The sequence below is a fragment of the Ursus arctos genome, unplaced genomic scaffold, assembly GCF_023065955.2.
Source record: "Ursus arctos isolate Adak ecotype North America unplaced genomic scaffold, UrsArc2.0 scaffold_24, whole genome shotgun sequence".
NCBI classification, from domain to species: domain Eukaryota; kingdom Metazoa; phylum Chordata; class Mammalia; order Carnivora; family Ursidae; genus Ursus; species Ursus arctos.
The window spans coordinates 24,659,928-24,667,668 of record NW_026622919.1 but is presented as its reverse complement, the minus strand read 5'-3'; the positions used below and the strand labels follow the sequence as shown (position 1 = coordinate 24,667,668).

Below are 7,741 nucleotides of genomic sequence, written 5' to 3'. Positions count from 1 at the left end.
GAAAAAAATGGACACCCTGGGGAGAGGAAGCAAATGATCAGGCCTGAGCTGTTCTTGCCCTCTTCGTGGGTTTGGCAAGAGTGCAGACCAGGAGCTGCGGACCGGGTCCTAGGCCCTGCTCTGCACGCACTGAGCATGTCTGCAGCGTCCACAAAATGGGCGGTGGGCCGGTCATGTGTTGGCTGAAGACGGTGGCTGCCGTTCAGCGGAGCAGTGGGTGTACGGACCCAATGATTCACACACGGTACCATAGGTTCCCGGCTGGAGGTCTGGGAGCCCGGCCCTCTCCAGGCGCCCTCAGGGACCAGCAGAAGCAGAAGGGAGCACCTAGGCCGGTGCCCCTGACCTGCCCTCGCCCCCCCCCCCCCGCTTCTGGGGAGCAGGATGGGGGCTGGGGGTCCAGGCCATGCTGCCCCCTTGACGGCTAGAGGAAAGGGTGAGCTCACCCTCTGGCCCCAGCAGAAGCAAGCGGGTAGGAGAATAATTAAAATGCCAGAGGTTAGGAGGTGAAGTTACAATGGAAAGAATGAAGCCCAGCGCTGCCGGCCGCTCTCCCACCCCACTCCCTCTGCCAAGCCCACATTTGATTTTTATTTCGGGAGCCGCCAGCACAGCACTTGGGAGGGAGCAGAGAAACCTCACTCCTGCTGGCCCTGCCACGTCTGGAGCTGGGGCCCGCATGGGGGAGGGGCTCCGGGCCCCCCCACCCCCACCCTGAGGGAGAGCCTCCAGGGCCCTCACCCCCAGGGACCCAGCCAGCCTTGGGAACCAGGCATAGGGGAAGGCGGCAAGTGGGGCAGGACTGGGACTGGGAGGCGAGGAATGGAGACCCAGAAAGAGCGAAGGATCTTCCTTCCTGTTTTCATTGGCCTTTGCCCCTTTACTTCACTCATTTGAAGCTGAGGGAGAGAAAAATCCTCCAGCCTCTAGCCTGCCCCCTTTTCCAACTTTTGCGCCCCCATCCCAACTCTAGGGATGTCCAGTCCATTGACATGTAAATATATGTGGAAGGGCTCTCCCTCCCACCTTGTTCCTTATGACTTGCTGGGTGATCCTGGGGAAGTTACTATCCCTCTCTGGACCTCAGTTTCATCTGTGAAATGGGAGAGTAGGTAAGATAAGAGGCTCGTGTCCAGAGGCCTGGACACTGTCTTCCGCAGGCCATCCTCTCCCAGGCACACCTCTTATCTGCCCCCTCCAGGGACTGGGAAAGTGGGGGGAGCTGCTGGCCCATCCTCTGAAGAGCACTGAGCCCCTTCTTCCTGTAGACGGGAGCCTCGGGGGCCAACTCACATTTTCCTGCTCTCGGCTTTCTCTGCCGCCCGTAATACACTCCAGATGGTTTCTCCATCCGAAAGCCGAGGCAGCAGATTCCAGAGGGAAAGTGGTTGGGCTCCTCTCTGGGCTCCTCTTTCCATCAGGCTGGAGAGGGGGCCTGGGTGAGGGACTGGGGTGGCTGGAAAAATGGACTGAGGAGTGGGGGTGGCGCTAGCTCCACAAGAGGAGGGTGGGAGGTCTCCCCGGGATCCTCTCTGCCAGACGAGGTGCTGGGGACAGTGGGAGAGACTGCGGGGCTGCGCGGAGGCAGGGGCATGGCCCAAAGCACCCCATGGCTTCCTGCAGGTTCTCTCCCCGATGGATGGGGCAGCCCACCAAGAGCTAGCTGTTCAGGGGGCTCTGGGCCCCGGGAAGGAAGGCTTTCCGGGGCTTCCAGTGCTGGGGAGAGAACGCTCTCCAATGAGCCAGACATAAATCCTGACCGCCACTTTGAGGCTCTGCAAACCTTGACTTCTTAGAGCCTCCATTTCCTCACCTATAAAATGGGGCATAAAATGCTGCTTGGGGTGGTCGTGAAGGTGACATGGATCATGGACAGAAAGGCTTCCCATGTCTCCAGGTGTCCAGAAATGCCCAGTGGCTGCCTGGGGGACCCTCTGAGCTTGCCTCCCCCTTAGGAAAAAGCCCTGGGCTACCCCGACTTGGCTCCCTCTTGCACAGCTTCCCAGTGGTTCCTTCTAGGACACCAAGGGGACTTTAAGTCACCCTTCGGAGGCTGTTTTGGCAATAAGCCTGGGAAGAGGGTGCTAAGGGCCTGAGGCTGAACCCAAGCCAGGGCTGGCCTCCTCCCTGGCCCCTCCTCCTCCACCTCAGCCTTGTAGGACTGAAGCCTGGGCCTGGAGAGCCACGTAGAACGAGGGGGCTGAGGGGGGGGGCAGTCCTTCCCAGCCAGGCCCCGCCTGCCCCTCAACTTCCCTGCCAGGACAGCCTCCCAGCCACGCTCTCGCCTTCTCCCCTCCGCCTCAGCTGTACCAAGGGGAGTGCTTCGATTTTTCCACCAGAAGAGCCAAGAGCAAAATGGGAAACAAATCCAGCCTGGTCCCCCTGCCTGACCTGTGGGGAACGGAGGGAGGCAGAGAGGAAGCCCCCAGCCCCTTCCTTACCCCCACTCCCCTCCCACGCAGGACACTGGTCTGCTCCAGGATCCCACGGGCCAAAGACCTAACTGAGGAGGGGAGGAGAGAGAAAGGGAGGGACCCTCACTTCCCCACACCCACCATGAGGCAGAAAGTCTGGGGCTCGCAGTCTTGCTGCCTTCCCCCCTCCCCACCCACTGGTTCTCTGGAAAAGAATAAGAAAAGAGGCCACCTCTTCACTTCCCACTCTGAGGCTCTGTGTTGGGACCATTATCAAAGGGGAAGGGACAGTTCCTGCTCTCAGGTGCTCCCTGTCTAGACAAAGAGATGGGACCTCCAAGCCCCCTTCCAATTAATGGCCTCCCCCAGGTCCTTCCCCTCATTAAGCTCCCTCCTGCCACCAAGCTCCCCTCCCTCACTGACACGCCCCCCCATCACTGAGTCACGCTCCCCCCCCCCGCTGCATCCTGTTCCTTCCACCTCCTTCCCCCACCCTGGGCTACCCTTCTCTGCAGTGAGCTCACCTCAGCCGCACAGAGGTGCGCAGAGATGCAGGCAGGGTCCCAGCCAAAGTCCTAGACACCTGGCAGGCCTGAGCCTTTCCTCTCCTCGCCCTAGGAAGTGGTCCCCTCTCCTGGCCAAAGCCCGCCTCCCCGGGCTCAGGGCCCCGCATTGCTGCCCTCCCTCCCCTCCCTGGTTCTCCAGGTGCTGCCCACATCTCCCACTGGACGGGCCTCCTTCCCGTCTGCCCACAGACACAGGCTAGTGTCTCTCCCCACCCTGCGCTCCTGAACCCCCACGTCACCTTCCAGGCCCTCTCCTCCCTTCCCAGCACACTTCTGAGGGCTGTCTCAGCAGCCAGGGAGCTCACTCCTCAACCTGCTGCAATCTGGCTTACCTTGGGACCCTGGAAGGGAATGGCGTTCTCTGTGGAAGAAGATGACATCAACCAGAGCCTTTATAACCGGTCACACACCACGTTGACCTTTCAATAAAAAATTGTCAGGCAGACAGCTGTCTTCCTCCATCTCCTCCTTCTCCTTGCCCTCCTCTTTCTTTTCCTCTTCCCTTCCCTTCCCTTCAGGAACAATTCAGTCCAGAAGCCTTTAGATAGGCCAAGCATGGTAGATGTCCCTGGGGGTGGGGCTGGGGAATGCAGTGGTCCAGCAATGGTTTGGGAGCTCCAGTGAAGTAAGGAGGGCTTCTCTGCTTGGGGGGACAGCCAGAGCAGGACGGGCAGTGGGACAGGCGAGAGAGAGAGTGAGAGAAGAGAGTCAACACTCAATCATGGAAGCAGATAGCCTCACCCAAATGTCAGAGCTTGAGCAGAAAAAGGAAGGCATCCAAGGGGGAAGACAACCTCGTGTGAGATGTTAAGATCCAAACAAGATAAGGACGATATCCACATGGGGGCCAGCTCCGTGAGGGAGATTGGTTGGACCCTGAAGGGGCATTTGACTAAGGTGGTGGCCAAGCACCAAGAAGGGGAGTCCACAGGGGATAAGAAGGGCATCCCTGAAAAGGCGGGGGCAGGGCATCCAAAGGGTGTGGGATGTCAGAGCCTGTTGAGGTGAAGAACATGTCCAGGCGGGGGAGAGGGTGGTCATGGTGGCCTGGGGCAGAGTGTTGGAGCCCAGGAGGGCTTAGGAGGGGTCTGCACAGGGAGCAGGGGCAAGGGCCATTGGTTACCCATAGAGAGACCAATCCAATAAGGAAATGTGTTGAAAGAATGAGCCAAGTTTCTCAGTGTTGGCAAAACATGTTAAAAATATGGGAAGGGAGAAAACTAGAATGAACCCTATGGTGTGGGGTTGGAATTGGAGGTATTGGTGAGAACTCATGATTTTCAAAATAAACAGATATAGAAATAAATGTTGATGTCAGTGTGTACATAGGTGTTTATGTTGTGTGTATGTGTCAATGCACGTACAAGTATGTATATACATGCTTACATTTCCTAGCTTCACCCACCGAGAGGGCTTGGGAGCAGTGACATCTTAATAATAATGAGCATAGCTAGCACCCAAGTCTTGATTTCTTTCCTTTTTTTAAACTGAAGTATAGTCGACACACAGTTAACATTAGTTTCAGCTGTACAACACTGTGATTTGACAACTCTATACGTTATGCTATGCTCAAGTCTTGATTTCTAAATACCGCTGTCCACCAGAAGAAACCAGGACTCCTTTCAGGAAATGGCTGATTACAGGGCTGGGGCAGGGAAAGTACAAGACAAGCCTGAATCATCTTGTGCCAGAAAATAAAAGAAGTACTCAGGAATGATTAAATAGAGTTACCATATGACCCAGCGATTTCATTTCTAAGCACACCCAAGAGAAATAAAAGCATATGTCCGCACATAGACTTGTGCAGGGATGTTTATAGCAACATTGTTCATAACAGTCAAAAGGTGGAAACAACTCAAATGTCCATCAACTGATGAAAACAAACAAAACATGGTCTATCCATACAACGGAGTATTATTCAGCCATAAAGAGGAACGAAGTAATTATACGTGCTACCCCTTGGTTGAGCCTTGAAAACATGATACTAAGTGAAAAAAGCCAGTCACAAAACACCACGTGTTATAGGATTCCATTCCTGTGAAAGTCCAGAATAGGGAGATGTACGGAGACAGAATGTAGATTAGTGGTTGCCTAGGGCTGAAGTAGGGACAGGAGGATACGAGGAGGATAGCTAAAGATTACAAGGTTTACTTTGGAGACAACGAAACTGTTCTAAAATTGACCGTGGTGATGCCACACATCTGTGAATGTACTAGAAACCACTGAATTGTACACTTTAAATGGGTGAATTGTATGGTATGTGAATTATACTCAATAAAGCTCTGCTAAAAATAAGTAGTCAAAGAATGATGGAGACATGTCAGAAGAACGCAGGAGCCAGCTGGGAAGGACTTCCATTGGCTGCGTCTGATTCTTTTGAGCATCAAAATAACGAATGATATTAATAGATTCCAACTTATTGAATAAAATAGGGATCCACGACTCTATACCAATATAAATGAATGAATCCATGGAAAGTCTGTTGAGGAATGAGGTATTTACACATTCTCAAAGTGCTTTCCTACAAAATATTTATCCATTGTAAAGGGAAAAAGGTAACTTTACAGTGAAGAAGGCTGGTAGACACCAACTTCATGAAGTAGTCAAAGCGAACACCACAGTAATGGGACAAATGACAATCAGGCAGGACCCAATAGGATGCAATGGGAGAGAGACAGTATCATTTCTGCTACATTCCTACATGAAATGCTCAATCTGAATTTAATTAGGAGGAAACATTGGACAAGTCCAAGTTAAGAGACCGTCTACAAAACAATGGGCCTATAACACATGCATAACTACATGCGTGTCATCAAGGTTAAGAAGAGACTGAAACGTCATTCCATGTTGACGGAGAATAGAGATATCTGAGCACCACAGGTAATAATGTGATTCTGTCCTGGATCCTTTTGCTACAAGGACTTTATTGGGATCACTGGTGAAATGTGAATGGGAGGTGTGGGTTAGATGGCAGTCAGGCTTCAATGTTAATTTCCTGACTTTGATGATGTTATCCAAGAGGATGTCCTTCTTCACAAGGACCACGCACTGAAGTGTTTGGGAGATAGTGGCAATTTCCTCCCAGATGAGACAGAGGAATAGGTTTTTGTACTATATTAGGGACTATTCTGTAAGTTTGAGATTGCTTCAACTTAAATAAAATTAATTATCATGTCTGTAAAGAAACTGGAATAATGCCTGAAACCTAAGAGAAAAACAGATCATAGAAAATACAACCTCCCAGGAGATCCAGATATTAGAGTTATCAGACATAGTTTGTTGTTGTTCTTGTTTTTCAATTCTGAGCTCAGATCAAATGTAGAAACCTTCACAGTTATAAAGGTCAGTAGTAAAACCTTTTCATCATTGCTCAGAACTGATTAACCTTTTATATACACACATCCCCCCATTCTCATTCATCCATCAGCAAGTCCTCAGTTATCCACTGTCACTTTTACACACACACACACACACACACACACACCACAGGCATAAGCCTTATTGTTTTAAATTACTTTATATATTTGCTTCTCAGAACTGCAGAGATTAGGCATTAGGTAGACTGGAAGGTCTTCTGATGCTCAAATTTGGCTATTTTCATCAAGACACAGTTTGAAAATGAGATTTTACTGTGTAAAGAAATAGATAAAAAAACTGTAGGCTTTCATAAAAGAATTGGGATTCATGAACAGTAAAGAATCAGATGGAATCTTAGAATGGAAAAAAATACAATAACTAAAATTAAGAATTTATTACACAGATCTAAAGGCATTGTAGATGGAGCAGAAGAGAGAATTAGTAAGCCAGAAGGGAGTTTGGCAGGAAATACCTAGATTGAAGCACGGACAGAAAAAAAAGACGGAGAAGACAGAGAATAGCACTAATGTTACATGCAATACAGCAAAAGTTCTAACATATGTTTCTGGAGTCCAAAAAGGAGAAGAGAGAGATAATGGGGTAGAAATAATATTACTGGCCAAAATATACTAGCCAAAAATACTCTATACTTGGCATAAGCACCAAACTAAATAGGGTAATTACAAAGAAACCATACTCAGGCGCATTGTAGTTAACTTGCTAAAAATTAAAAACAGAGATAAATCTTAAGAGGCACATTACTTCAAGGACACAACCTTAAGACTGACAAATTGAAGAAATGAAACATATATAATCCGAATGTGTTTTGAATATAGTTTGAATAGATGGGATTAACAGCATATTAGACATTGCAGAAGAAGAGATCAGTAGACTTGAAGCCATATGACGACATATCAGTGGAATGTTTCTGAAAGGAAGCACGGGGAGAAAAAAAAGAAGCACACTGAAAACATAAGAGAACCAGTGACCTCGAAGAGGCTATCAAGTGCTCTAACATACTTCTGGCAGACGCCCTGAAAGAGAGGAGAAAATGGAAAAATAGTGACCCCAGATTCTCCAAATCTGGCAAAAACTAGAAACCCAAAGATCCAAGAATCTCAGCACTCACCACAAAATGATAGTGAGGTCGATTATCATCAAGTTGCTGAACGTCTGTGACAATGAGAAAATCTTAAAAGAAACTAGAGGGGGAAAAGGACATTACATGCAGAGAGGTAAAATCATCACGGCCTTATTGTCAGAGGCTACGCAGCCAGAAGACTATAGAATATAATTTTTTTAAGTGGTGAGTGAGAAAGGTACTATCAACCTAGATCTTTAAGCTTAGTGAAAATACCTTAAAAAAGAAGGTGAAATGAAGACTTTTGCGCACACACAGACGTG

General features: G+C 49.5%; 2 non-coding genes across 2 annotated transcripts; both read right to left on the bottom strand.

Annotated features, from left to right (window-relative positions):
• Window positions 1-6,282: 6,282 nt before the first annotated feature.
• LOC113265717 (small nucleolar RNA U2-30) lies at window positions 6,283-6,352 on the bottom strand. Its single transcript, XR_003320122.2, has one exon. It is a non-coding gene; the product is annotated as a small nucleolar RNA U2-30 (small nucleolar RNA).
• Window positions 6,353-6,509: 157 nt separating this feature from the next.
• On the bottom strand, window positions 6,510-6,589 carry LOC113265718 (small nucleolar RNA U2-19). The gene has a single exon (XR_003320123.2). It is a non-coding gene; the product is annotated as a small nucleolar RNA U2-19 (small nucleolar RNA).
• Window positions 6,590-7,741: the final 1,152 nt, after the last annotated feature.